A 15,323-nucleotide genomic window follows, 5' to 3' on the forward strand; every position below is an offset into this window, starting at 1 on the left:
GTCCCTTATGTAAAATATTATATCATCAGCAAGTAGTGAGAGTTTGACTTCTTCTTTTCCCATCCGTATCCCCTTGATCTCCTTTTGTTGTCTTATTGCTCTAGCTATAACCTCAAGAATTATATTGAATTGATATGGAGAGAGTGGACAACCTTGTCTTGTTCCTGATTTCAATGGGATCACTTTGAGTTTCTCTTTATTTAATTTGATGTTAAAGAACTTTAAATCTTTGAAGAAAGAAATTGAAGACACCAGAAAATGGAAAGATCTCCCATGCTCTTGGGTAGGTAGAATTAACATAGTAAAAATGGCAATCTTATCAAAAGCAATCTACAGATTTAATGCAATGCCCAGCAAAATTCTTCACAAACCTCGAAAGAACAATATTCAACTTCATATGACGAAGGAAAATACCCAGGATAGCTGAAACAATCTTGCACAGTAAAGGAACTTCTGGAGGCATCACAATTCCTGACTTCAAACTCTATTACAGAGCTACAGTACTGAAAACAGCCTGGTATTGGCATAAAAACAGACAGGAGGAACAATGGAATCAAATCAACCCAGATATCAATCCATATACCTATGAACACCTGATTTTTGACAAAAAAAAATCAAATGAAAAAAAGAAAGCATATTTAACAAATAGTGCTGGCATAACTGGATATCAACATGTAGAAGAATGAAAATAGATACATATCTATCACCATGCACAAATCTCAAGTCCAAATGGATCAGACCTCAACATAAAACCAACCACACTGAACCTCATAGAAGAGAAAGTAGGAAGTTCACTTGAATGCATTGGCATAGGAGACCACTTCCTAAATATAACCCCAGTAGCACAGACACTGAAAGAAACAATAGATGGGACCTCCTGAAACTGAGGAGCTTCTGTAAAGCAAAGGACACAGTCAACAAGACAAAGTGGCAGCCTAAAGAATGTGGAAAGTTCTTCACCAACCTCACATGGGACAGAGGTCTGATCTCCAAAATATATAAAGAACTCAAGAAATTTGTCATCAAAAGAACAAATAATCCAATAAAAAATGGGCTACAGACCTAAACAGAGAACTCACAACAGAGGAATCTAAAATGGCTGAAAGACACTTAAGGAAATGCTCAACATCCTTAACCATCAGAGAAATGCAAATTGAAACAACTCTGAGATTCCATTTACACCTGTAAGAATGGCCAAGATCAAAAACACTGATGACAATTTAGGCGGGAGAGGATGTGGGGTAAAGGGAACACTCCTCCATTGCCGGTGGGAATACAAACTGGTACTTTTGTATCAGTGTGACGATTTCTCAGAAAATTAGGAAACAACCTAGTTCAAGACCCAGCAATACCACTTTTGGGTATAAACACAAAAGATGCTCAATCGTGCCACAAGGACATGTGCTCAGTTATGTTCATAGCAGCATTGTTTGTCATAGCCAGAACCTAGAAACAACCTAAATGTTCCTCAACTGAAGAATGGATAAGGAAAATGTGGTACATTTACACAATGGAGTACTAAACAGCAGAAAAAAACAATGACATCTTGAAATTTTGGGGCAAACAATGGATCTAGAAAACATCATATTGGGTGAGATAACCCAGAGCCAGAGAGATAAATATCATATGCATTCACTCGTAAAAGCCATTTAGACATAAAGTAAAGAAAAACCAGCCTATAATTCACAATCCCAGAGAACCTAGAAAACAAAGAGGACCCTAAGAGAGACTTACATGGATCTAATCTACACGAAAAGAAGGAAAAAGACAAGACTTCTGGAGTAAATTGGGAGCATAGGGACCAAGGGAGAGAGTAGGAGGGAAGGGAAGAGGCAGGGAGGGTGGCAGAGGGAAATATATAACTCAATAAAAGCAATTTTTATTTGAAAATTAAAATTTTCAAATTTTAATGGGGGAAAAAAAGACAGTAGCTTTGGTTGGCCTGAAATTTGCTCTGTAGACCAGGCTGGCCTCAAACTCAAAGATACGCCTATTTCTATCTCCTGAGTGCTGGAATTAAAAGTATGTGACATTAAAAATTGAAAGAAAAAGAAAAAGAAAGGCTTTACTTTAGCTCATAGTTCTGTGTTCAATTGAGGAGGGGAGCAGTAAGAAAGGAAGGGTTGACTGTGGTCCCTGTGTGCTCCGTTGAGGATGGGCAGTGTGGCAGTGGGAGTGTGGCATAACCGCTCACATCGCTTCCACATTCAAGTAGCAGAGAGAGATGGATACTGGTGCTCAGCACTTTTGTTCTATTTATTTTTGTCCTGAACCCGAGGCTGCGGACGGTGCTGCTCACATTCAGAATTGGATTCTTACTCTCCTAGACACATCCAGAAGTGCACTTCCAGGGTTAACCTAAATCCTGTCAAGTGACCTTGAAGATTAACCGCTCTGGGTAATTATTTTATTTCGAAATTTTATTTTCCTGAATTTCTTGATATCTATAGTACTAGCCAATTTTCTAAAATATATTCTTTCTTAGGATCTTACATTTTAAAATATCAAAAGACCCTTAAACTTTAATATCACAATACATTATACAAATTGGCCTAACTATACGGAGCACAGAACAGAGTCTTTCAATTCAGAGAACTCAAAAACCACAAGATGTCTGTAAGAACCTTAGAACACGAAAATCAGATAAGCTGACAATGTCGATCTCAAAGGGAATAATTAACAGGGATAAAGTCATTTTTATAATGATAAGAGACATAATTCACCAAGAGATGGTAACTATTCTAAATGGCTCTGTACGTATTAACAGAGCTTCAAAACCTTGAGGACGCACGCGCGCACTATAGACTGGCTCCTTAATCTATCATTTTCTTTGCTTTACAAAAAGCTTTCCAATTCCATTCAATCCTATTGACCAAGATAAATTCCTTATCAGTGGAATGGTTTTTGTTTGTTTTTGTAAGTCACTAGCTGTGCTTCAGTCTTGAAGTGCTTGTCTTCACCACTCTCCCAGTTTCAGGGCTTACTTCCATTAAGGTCTTTCATCAATTTACCTTAAAAAAAAAATTGGTGAGACAGGATCTAGTGTTACTCTTATTTGGATAGCCAGTTCTGTAGCACCATTTCCTGAAGAGGCTGTCTTCTCTCCAGAGTAACGTCTTATTACGTCTTTGTCAGAAATCAAGAGGCTGCAGGCATGTGTCTTTTTTCCCTGCTGTGCTGTGCTGTGCTGTGTTTCCCTGTTGTGCTGTGCTGTGCTGTGCTGTGTTTTGATCCCTATGGCTCTGTAGCATAACTTGAAATTAGATATTGTGATGTTTCTAGCATTGCTGCTTTTATTCAGGATTGTTTTGCCTACTCAGGGTCTTTCGTGTTTCTACGGGGATTTTAGGGTAGTTTCTTTTTTTCTCTTTTAAAATTCTTATCTTTTAAATTTTGTATATGCGTGTGTATGGATGCATATGTGTAGGGGTATATGTACATGAGTGTGAGTGCCTGTAAGAGACCGGAGGAGAGTGTTAGATTCCATGACTTCCCTGTTTCTTTGCTGACCTGTTCATCATTTAATAACGTCTTCTTCAACCTCCACGTGTTTGCGCGTGTTCTGTGCTTTCTCTTGCTATTGATTTCTAGTTTTATTCCACTGTGAGCAAAAAGAACACCAAAAATTATTTCGATTTTCTTTTTTTCTGTTAAGATTTTTTTTTAACCTAAAATATGGTCTATCTTAGAGAAATAAAGATCCCATGCATTGGGACTCTTCTATATGAGTAGACTCTTCTATAGATGGTTGTTAGGTCCAACTGATCTACAATGTTATTTAACTCTAATGTTTATCTGTTAATGTTTTTGTCTGGATAATTTATGCATTGGTAAGAACAGGGCACTGAAGTCATCCACGATAACTATGCTAAGGTCAAGCTGTGTCTTACCATTGTAGCACTATTTATTCTAGGAAACTGAATGAGCTGATGCCCACTAAACACATACAGAGCGGCTGGGCCATATCAATGAACTGTCCCCTGGGTCAAGATGAGGTGGCTGCTACCTCTATTGACTGATTTTGACTTGAAGGTTGCTTGGTCGGAGATTAGAGCAGCTGTCCCTGCTTGCTTCCTGGTTCTCTTTCCATGGATTGCCTTTTCCCATCCTTTGACTCTAAGGCCCTGACTGTTTTGTCACCAGTAAGGTCCATCTCTTGCAGGCTACAAACTTGTGGGTCATGAATTTTAAGCCAACCTGCTAGTTTATATCTTTTTCTTGAAGAACTGAGACCACTCATCTTCAGAGCTGTTGGTCAGCCGTATGAGCTCACGCGCTTTGTTGTTTCTGTAATGCTGATGTTTTCCTAATCATTTGTATGTCTATTGTTCTCATTGACCTTATCCTTTCTTGTAAACACTCAGCTGCCTTTCGTCATCAGTGCCTGTTTCCCTCAGGTATTGTCCTGGCATGGTGGTCATGAATTCCATTAATTTGAGTTTATCATGAACATTTCTTTCTTTTTCTTTCAGTTATGAAGGGTAATTTTGCTCTATAGAGTATCTCGGTGGGCGATTATCTTTCTGAGATTAAAGGCCACCACTGCGTGCTCTTCTAGCTTTCAGAGTTTCTGCTGAGAGCGCCATCATTACTCTGGTGGGTAATTTTTTCTCTGTGTCCTAGGCTTCTCTCTTGCAACTGCAAATATTCTTGCCCCTCTTCTGGAGATCTGTCTAGTAATTCGTACTCTAGTCTACAGCTAAGAACAGATTTCCACAATGCAGGACCTGAGTTGTCTTCATTCATAGTTTTCCCTCTGGGTGGAGCTATTCTGCAGGCTAGTCCCACCCTTTCGCCTGTTAGTTACTGTGACTCTTAATGGCCGATTTTTTTTTTTTTTTTGGTCATCATTCTTTATTCTCACCTGTCATCTACATAGTATTATCTCTCCTTCAATGAAATCAGAACATCAGCTGCAGCACGGTACCCAGCCCACTGATTTCCCTGCCTTAGAATTTCAGAACCAGGCACCTGAGTCTGATTTACAGAAGGAAAGGAAGAGGTGGGGACAAAGACAAATGTAACTGGACCTCTTGAAGAAAGGACACTAGAAGGTCAAGACCCCAGCTAATCACATTTTATCTCTCTTCCTAAGAGCCTCTGTGAACTTTGACATTTTGGCTTCCTTCAGGATAGGAGGGTTCTTATGCTTCTCTGACCCAGAATATGCTGATTATCAATTAGAATTCTAAATTCAACGCCCTTGATCTTGTCTTTCGAGGGATTTCTCACCAAGTGTTGTTAAAAGCTAGCAACCCTATTAGCAGCTGGTGTTCTCATGTCACTTCTGTTCTTTCTTGGAGAAGGAGAAGGTGTGCAGTGGCCACGTGAAGCTGATGTCTCGGCGTCCTTTCCTCAGATCCGCAATACTATTACAAATCAAAGCTCTTGATAACGCTCTCCGAATAACTGGACTCTGACTTTTTTGTAAGAATAATTTCCTATTTCATGATCTATTTTTATCTCTTTTAATTCAGTCACTACTGAACCGCTTTATTTCCAACCATATCTATAATAACTTTTCGTTACATTTTTATTACAAATGTGGATCCATTTCCCAGCAATAAATACCATTGAAAGTCTCAGAGACTTTAATAGTAATTAAATAATAATAATAATAATAATAATAATAATAATAATAATACAGTGTCTGGCTTGTACAGACACTAGTTCTTAGAAAACATCACATACCCAGTCCACTGGGAGTCTAATATTCATACATGACCCTTTCCTTGATTTGGACAAGGACATAGCCATGCTCAGAATCATCTCTGACTTCCAGATTTATTGGCTGAAAGATGACAAGAATAACCATCTCACTTCCTGTTTTTCAGTCACAATAAATAAAAAGTATTTTCACTTCCTGTATGGGCAAGAGTTTTAATATGAATGTGTTCTTGGGGCATATCGAGGTGCCATCTAATTATAATGGTTGAACTGTGAAATTAGAAGGAAGAACACAGGTTGTGTGTTCTGAGAGACTGGGAATTTCTCCTTCCGTGTCATCGGTAGCACTGTTCAGCTTCCAGGAAGGAGTGTCTACAGTCTGCTGCCAAATCCCGGTTAGTCCACCAACGAGAAGTTAGATCAAATAAGGTACACTGACTTTGCTTCAAAACTGGAGTTGAAGAGAACAAATCGTTGTATATTTACATATGCAAACCCATACAGAACTTATATCAATCCCTCTAATAATTGACAGCAGATCATTGTGATATGCTAGGACCAAAGTAGGGACTAACTCTAAAGAAGGGATGAGCAGAGACAGAAGAAGGAAAGGAGTGATGGAAGGAAGAAGATGGGGGAAGAGGAGGACTCTTATAGGTACCAATAACCTCAGATAGTTCTCTTTGGTGAGATGAGACCCTGTGGAGCTGGTCCTACACACACCCAAGCTCCATCACCCTCATAAATCTGTGCATACAAAGGAAAAGGTAACTTGTCTCGTTTTCTTAGAAAGAAGAAAATCTGTGGCTCAGTTGTAAAGGCGCCTGTTGCCCCGAGCCTGGTATCTTGAGTTTGGTACCCAAGACTGATAGGTGGAAGGAAAACATTGACCCCCACCGTTGCCCTCCAGGAGAGAGACAGACCCACATACAATAGAAATGTTATTTTAAAAATCATGCAAAGTTCAACTATTTGCATTTTAAAGTAAACAGTACACAGCATTGAATCATGCTCATATCCAACATGGGTTCTATTAATTATTCTTTAGTCAAAGTGTAGCCCATTCATGGAAGAAAGGGGTAGACAGGAAGAAATAAAGGAAAGTAATAAGGAAGTGAAGGGAATAGGAAAAGACAATGATGAAAGTAATATACTACCAAAAAAAAAAAAAAAGCAGCCAAATGTACTAACAATACAGAGAAGTAATCATAAGTACTGAAAGCAAGCTTAACTGTATGAAGCCTGAACTAGCTTCCTTCTGGCTCCCTTATTATTTTCTGGTTAATTTTATGACAATTTGTCACAAGATTTGGTCATCTGAGGAGGGAACCTGAAAGAAAGCCTCCATACAACCGGACTGTAAGCTAGTCTGCAGGGCATTTTCTTAATTAGCGATTGATGAGGGAGAACCTAGCCCATTGTGGGTGGGGCCACTCGGAGGCTGTGGTCCTGAGTTCTGTAGGAGAGCACATTGAGCAAGCCAGTGAGCAGCACCCCTTCATGATCTCTGTATCAGCTCCTGCCTCTAGGTTCCTGGCCAGCTTGAGTTCCGGTCCCGGCTTTCAATGATGAACTTCAATGTGAAAGTATAAGCCAAATAACCTCTTTCTTCTCCAAGTTGCTTTCAGTCATGATGTTTCATCACAGCCACAGCAACCCTAACTAAGACATTGAATCAGCAATGGCTTTAACTTTCAGTGTTGAGCATAGCCAGGTATGGTGCCACAAACCTTTAATCCCAGAACTAAGAGGAATAAGAAGGTGGATTTCTGGAAGTTTGAGATCATCCTGGTCTACACAGTAAGTTCCAGGACAGCCAGGATTGTTGCACAGAGAAACCCCATCTTGAAAAACAAAAAGGGAAAAAGAAGTTGAACATATAAACATCACATTTTTTGTAATATTTCAGTTTAAGCATTAAAATATGGTCTTTCAGAAATTTTCAAATCCTAACAGTCTTTTTAAACAAAATATACTCTTGACTTCTTGTACCAGTTTGAAAGGCTTTATCTTAGTCAATGTTTTATAGCTGTGACAAGGCACCAAGACCACAGTAACTCTTATAAAGAAAAAAACATTTAATTGGAACTGGCTTACAGTTCAAAAGTTTAGTCCTTTATTATCATTAAGGAAACATGGGAGCACACAGGCAGACATTGGTGCTGAGGAGGTAGCTGAGAGTTCTACACTGCGATCCACAGGGAACCAAAAGAAAGACAGAGAGGCACTGGGTCTAGTTTAAGTATTTGAAACCCCAAAGCCCACCCCCAGTGGCTCACTTCCTCCAGTAAGACCACACCTACTAATTCTTGTCAAATACTGCTACTCCCTAATGACCAAGCATTCAAATATATGAGTCTATGAGGGTCATTCTTATTCACACCACCACAGGCTCACAGGTTCAAAATCTAGATAGAAATTTGGGGTGGAGGCTGTTGACAGAGGTTTCTCTCCCACCAGGTCCCACAGCCATTCAGTCCCAAAGAAACACACAGAGGACTACATTAATCATAAGCTGGTTGGCGTATTAGCTCAGGATTCTTATTAACTAATTCTTACATCTTACATTAACCTATTATTTTTGTCTGTGTTAGCCATGTGGCTTGGTACCTTTCATCAGTGAGGCATTCTCATCTTGCTTCCTCTCGGTCTAGGTGACGACTGCAGACCAAGCTTTCCTCTTCCCAGAATTCTCCTGTTCTCATTGCCCCACCTCCACTTCCTGCTTGTTGCCCCACCTATACTTCCTGTCTGACTACTGGCCAATCAGCATTCTATTAAACCAGTATAAGAAACAAATCTTTACAGGGTAAAACCATTGTCCCATAGCACGGAACAATACTTTGCACAGTTAAAAAGTTCTTTTCACCAGCCAATGAGTCTTTAGTTTATATTCAAGGGTGTATCAGCTGTCACTCTGGAAACAAAGGAAGGAGAAAAAAACCAAGGACTCCTTCTCAGGACTTGTTAGTAAAATCCAGTAAAAATCTTCCCTTTTTGTAGAAGGACAAAATGGTAGTGTGGTCAGTGAAACCTCATTGTTTTTCTACAAAATGTTAAATCAAATGAGTAGACCTAGGGAATGTCCCTGAAGATTGTAGTCTATCCTATCCACTGAAATGACCAAAGCAATTAAACTCAAAAGGTTTGAAATAAATGATCAAATCAAATTCATAGTCAAAGTTCTGTTCTACATTAAGATTGTGTGGTGTGTGATCGCTCCCAATGGTCTGGCTACTTAAAATTCCATTACTTAAAAGGTTAAATTCTAGCTCTTACTTTTAATGAAATTGTTTCCTTGTTGTGTAAGAATCCACTGTAATATGATTGTGGTGTGGAGATTTAAGGTACTGATACTAACTCTGCTGAATAAGACACTCAGAACACCCCTTGACAAAGTAGAGTTAACCAGGATGGGGTTAGAAGCAATACTGATTAGTAATCTTTTTCTGGGCAAATACTTCTCACTTCAGTTCAATATCAATTCCCCTGGAAAAAGAATGTTTAACCTTATTATACTGCATCTTATTCTAATAAAAGCTTATAAGTGTGCTTAAATGCCTTATACTCTAAATGCTTGCACAGTTATAAAACTGAAAAAAAATTTACAACCCTATCCTATAAACTTATCACAACAAAAAAATTAGAAAAATTCAACTTTGAAATAATAATTTAACAGGTGGTGGTGATGTTCTGATACTCAAAAACCATAAACTGAAATCCAGTTAAAAAAAATACTTTATTCCACCCATGAAGAGGATATTCCATAGAATCCAGAGTCTAATTCCTTAGCATAGTAGCAATCCCTACATTCCTTAGCTCCACCACTTTCCCTCCATGTTCCCCTTTGTGCTCTTCAATTTGTGACTTGCATTCTGCCAGCTAAACTCCTGGTTCTTGTGATCTTGACGTCTCCCCATCTTCCACTCTCTTGCCTACTAACAGCATCGTTTTCCTTTCAACCTCAGTCCCAATGCCATCTACTCCCCAAATCTATCTCCTGGTCCTTGCACCTAACAACACTGCCTACCTGCCCATTGAGTTCCCAGAGTGCATTGCTCACATTTATATCTGTCTTCACATCATGTTAATTACTTATACCATGACCAAAAGTAACCCAAGGAATAAAGGTTTGTTTTGACTTTTATTATGGTTCCAGAGAGAGAGGTAGGGAAGGTGCGACATGCCAGCAGGAGCAAGAAGTTGGCTGACTACATTTTCATCCCCACACAGGAAGCAGAGAGTGTGAACAGGAAGTGGGAGGCGGCAATAAATCCCTGTCGTTCTCCCTTCCCCATTGGCATACTTTCTCCCACAAGGCTGTATCTTCTAAAGGGTTCATAATGTTAATGTTATTCCTTCAGAACACCAGTGGACTCTCAACAACTTAGGATAAGGGCAATATCTGCCCCGGAATTTCGTCCTTTGTCTTTTATCTCTCAGTCACTGTTCTCCCTCCACAGAGAGACAACAGAACACATAAACAAATGAAGAACCTGAGATCAGAGGGAAAGCCTTTCAGGTCTAGTCCTCTTACTGGTCTACTGAAAGCCCTTAGAAAATTCAGGTTATTTCTCTCAGCCTCTGGTGTTCTTTTGCATAGACTTTTTAATCTCATCCTTTCTGCTTTTTGTCCTGTAGGACAAAGGAGGCTGGAATTATACCCCTGAACAATGTGGGAACTATCCTTAATGTAGATGAGCAATGCCATATGAATCATAAGTAGAAAGAAACAGAAAAGAAAAAGAATGAAACAAAGGAACTGAGTGCAAGGAAAGAAAAGTTCAGCTACCGTTCATCAATGAAATTACATCAGAAAATGTCCAAACAAAGCAGAAACCTCACCAGCGAAAACAATAAGTCTGATTCACCGAAAAGAAATCCACTCGTATACTAATCCAATTCCCCAAACACAAAAGGAAGAAAGAAGGGGGAAAGATTGTATAACCAGTTTAGTTGAATCATACTTACAGTGTAGGGTGTAATGATTGAATCAACAGCTTGAAGGAAATCAAATAGCGTGCTCTAAAGTAGGAAAGGGGCAGAAACAATCCAGTTTCTCTGGGAGCAGCACTGCTGAGCTGTAAAGAAAGGATCTCACTTCTAAGGGAAAGTGCTATAGGTTGCCAAGTTTTCTATAGGTCTTAATTTAAAAATATTATAATCCTGCGAGCTATCAGAATAATTAAGGGAATAGACTTCAGTTGGAATTTGCTATTTAAGTAGTTTAGTTTTACCAAAGTGAAGAATAGAAATAATCTTGGAAACATTTCCCATGCTGCCATTTAAGAAAAGAAAATAAATAAAGAAAAAGCTAGGCAATTTACCTGCTTGCTAGTCAGAAACAGGTATGTGAAGTTCAGATGGAGAAATATAAAGCTGGTGTCATAGAAATATCCAAATTGATAAATTCCAGTCCTTTCAGACAGGCTGAGAAAAAAAATTCAAAAATAGCCATGAGATAGGATCCATTATTAGCACAGAAGTAGGCTAAGCATTTTCCTCTGGAATTACTCTGGCTCTTTTTCTTTGCCAAAAGCTTTATACCATGACAAAAAAATTATCTTTTGATCCAAGGAGACAAGGCCAATAATTTTTCCCATCTACTTATCTCTTTCAAATAATATGTAAAACAGAAAAAAATTACACATGCAAATATACATGTGTTTGTGTCTATTTTTATACAGAGATGGTGGAGACATAGTTTTTCTCTGAACTTGGAGCTTGCTTTGCAGTCAAAGTTATCCCCGATGACCTTGAATTTGAAGCCATCTTTCTGTCTCAGCCTTCCTAATGCTTGGGATTGAAGATAAGGTTACCACAGTGATCTTAAAGTGTTTCAGTTCTTACTAACTCTGTTATCATACACCCATGGCCTACGCAAATGTTCCTGGATACCCCATTCTAAATTCATGCTATTGCTCCACCTCCTATTGTGAAAGCGATTACATTCTCAGGAGCCAGAAAAGTCTGAGATCGCATTTCTGATTTTCGTGATTCAGCTCTCTCACTTCCAGATATACATGCAAGGGGGCTAACTGAGCCCCGTGTTTACTGCAGCACTGTTCATAATAGCCAAGATACGAAATCAACCCAGATATTTTCATCAGCATATATTGAGGTTCTTATACGCAACGGATCTTACTCAATTCCAAAAAAGAGTGAAACTGTGTCATTTGCACCAAAATGATCAAATCAAGAGACTTTATATTCAAAGAAATAAACCAGGCCCAGAAAGGCAGATACTATATGTTCTCACTCAAGTAGAGCGTAAGACATTTGTGCTTCAAAAAGAGTAGAACAGAGGTTGCCAGAGGCTGGGAGCAGGAATAAAGAGGAATTCGACATCAGGTACAAAAACACAGATAGGAGGAGCAATTCCCAGTGTTCTACTGTTCCAGAAGGTGACTGTATTTTACACTGCCCACCCTAAGACCCCCAGACCGCATTTGCTCCAGGGTAACTATGAATGTGATTCAGCATGAAAACTGACTTGAAACCTTATGAGAAGTTTTTCCCCCACCCCCCACACAGACTTTTCTTCTTTTGTAACTTTGTTTAATAATTCTCAAGCATAAGCTTTGAAAATGACAACATTTGTGTCACAATGTCAAAAGGCTAGACACTCCTGCAATCTGTTATATATCTTCTGAAGACTACAAGGCTTTGTTTAAAAGTCTCAAGAAACACATTCTATACATACCTGCAATATCCCACTCCAATCCATTACTATGTTCATCTGTGTCTATTATATGACACCAGGTCTGGTGCTGCACACCTGTAATCCCAGCACTTAAGAGTCTGGGGTAGGAGGAGTTTCACAAGTTTGAGGCCAGCCTGGGCTACATATCAAGCCAGGGCTACAAAGAAACACCTTGTTTCATAAATAAAGTAAATAAGCCAGGCAGTGGTGGTGCATACCTTTAATCCCAGCACTTGGGATGCAGAGGCAGGCGGATCTCTGTGAGTTTGAGGCCATTCTGGCCTACAAGAGCTAGTTCCAGGATAGCTAGGACTGTTACACAGAGAAATCTTGTCTTGAGAAAAAAAACAAAAGATCGATAAATAAGTAAATAAATAATAGGCAAACAAATAATAAAAAGTTAAAAGTAGGTAAGAGGACACTATTCTCTCCAAGGTTACTGAGTCCCTGTGGATAGTAATTACTCTCTGAGCAGTTACTGAAGTTGAACTTGAGTCACACACACGTTTTTCTTGCCATCAACCATCCACTGAAACGTTTATAGCAGCTCCTACAGTGAAAGCCACCCAGGAAGCAGTTCCAATTCAGCTCCAATGCTCAGGTTCAAGAAAGGAGCAAAGTCCGCAGTTTAGCCCGAGCATCTGGTGTTTTGCCTGTATGTATGTCTGTGGGAGGTGGGAGATGTCAGATCCCCGGAAACGTGAGTTACAGTTGCGAGCTGACATGTCCGTGTTGGGAACTGAACCTGGGTCCTCCGGAAGAAGAGCCAGTGCTCTTAACCACAAAGCCAGCTGTCCAGCCCCTAGCCTGGGCTTCTGGAACTCTCTACACTGAGACAAGTAGTCAGTACTGTACAACCTTGGTTGGGTATGGCCCTTCTGAGAAAATGGAAAATAAAAGCGACCTACTGACATGCAGAATTACCCTAACCTTATGTGGAAAAAAATCAAAATCCAGACTCCAAACAATCAACATGAAACTCACTGTGAAAAATAAGTACCCGGACATCCTCAAGTATAAAATGATGGCAGAGAAAGGCTGCTCTTCTCCAAGGTTCTGAACCCTTTCCGGTATTTGCAATTATTCAGCTTCTCACCACAGCACTCAACACCGTCATTACATCTCTGACAGGCTACGTAAAATTAATCCCTAGCTCCTGGATTTGTTTTGTTGCCCTTGATGCTCCCCTAAGAGTTTGTTGTTGTTTTATTTGCTGTTGTTTTGAAGGTTTTCCCCCAAATAGCAAAATTCTGCTGCCCAGGCTAGCAGCCGTTAGATGCCTGTCCCAGCTTTGGCTTTTCTGGTGATTTATCATTTGATCTAATTGAGAGCGAACACACTCATCTCTCTCCCCAGGGTTTGCTTCGTCTTGAGGGAATGTTAGCAAAGCATCTCTGAGTCACCTTAACAGTCATGGTGGATATTCTTCAAGTTCATAGCTGCTCTTCCAAACAAATATGAAGAGCCATTTAATATTGAAACTGTTACAATACACTAATAAAACAATGAAATAAAAAGTTACAGTAATGTTTTCATAGTATCTAGTAGAGTTGACAGTCATAATTATCCATATGCCAAAGCCCTCAGAATACCTTCTTATTGTCCATGGTCCTCTGATTTCTCAGAATCAGAAGGTCCAATGACCCTTTGAATTTTATTTCTTTATTATCAAAATAAAGAATTTTATTTCTTTATTATCTTTATTAGTTTATAGTAACATAAATCCCACAAGCAGACCCATGAATCTCATACTTAGACATTGACTGAAGTATCTGATATTATCTAATATCTCTATTAGCCAGATATGCAAATATGCCTTTGTACTTATGATAAAGGGTGGTTTGGTAGGCCACCTCGGTCAAGAAAGAAGAATTATGATTATGAGAAAAGCATAGGCAACTCAATCTACACCCCTTTTCATGGTGTCCAATTCACCAGTATTAAAGGTTCTTGATATCCAGTGAGCAACTGCACTGCAGCATCTCCCTGCCACTATCAGGGCAAGGGATGTGCAGCAGCAGGGGAGCTGTGGATACTTTATCTCTCATCTTCAAAGAGAGGCCATTTCAGCTTCGTCTTTCAAACAAAAGTAAACAAATCACTCTGAGACTTGGTTTCTCATATATAATGGTAGCCACAATGCTAATAGCTATAAATACTTTCATTTGGTCACTCTGAGACTTGGTTTCTTATACATAAAATGGATAACTATAATACTAACAGTTATAACAAATTTTGCAGCATTCACATCAAATTTTATCTTGTTTATAGCCATAAATGCCCTGTTTTTGAATTTTTTTTAAGGCAATGCCTGTATCTGATTGATTTCTGTGTCTTCGGTACCTAACACAGCACCTATAAACAAAGCACTCTAGAAATACTTACTAAATTGTCTTGAAAAAGCTATTCAATCATGGCAGCTCTTTGATAGTAGCATATAGAATAGTACTCTTGCAAAGTCAAAAGTACCAGTTTTAAATCCATATTAGTGTTGAGTAAATTTTCATTCCCATCCATACCCTCGATGAGAAATTCCCTTATTCTGTGAATTTAGATTTGCCTATGAGTCATACTTTGCCTTAGGGGATGTTAATGGTCATGAACAGATGTGTTAATTGGACCTACATAGTTAGGTCTGCTTCTTTGAGTCCTGCCTCTCACCCTGAGGAGCGTATGCTGTTGGTAGCCGCTAGTCCAAGGAGAATGAAATGCAGTGGATGCTGAGCTCTCCTGAAGCCGGTCTAGATCAGCCAAGCTTCTAATGAATGGTATGTGCCCCTAGGAATGCTTATTACTTGCCTATTCTGAATGGTAAGCTGGAGAATGCTATTGTAATACAGCTGATTAATCCAGAGGGTGATTTGCTGGAGCCCTGCATCATCTGCTCTGGTATGAGTTGTAAATGTAGACTATACTCTTACACTAAAGGGTCCGTTTATCAAATAGAACTCGG

At 39.3% G+C, this 15,323-nt stretch overlaps 1 pseudogene; it reads right to left on the minus strand.

Moving 5' to 3' along the window:
- The window catches only part of LOC125392313 (TCF3 fusion partner homolog pseudogene), a 50,800-nt pseudogene that overhangs the window by 24,295 nt on the left and 11,182 nt on the right, over positions 1 to 15,323 (minus strand).

This window comes from Myodes glareolus, chromosome 12, assembly GCF_982192425.1.
Source record: "Myodes glareolus chromosome 12, mMyoGla1.1, whole genome shotgun sequence".
Classification (NCBI taxonomy): Eukaryota; Metazoa; Chordata; class Mammalia; order Rodentia; family Cricetidae; genus Myodes; species Myodes glareolus.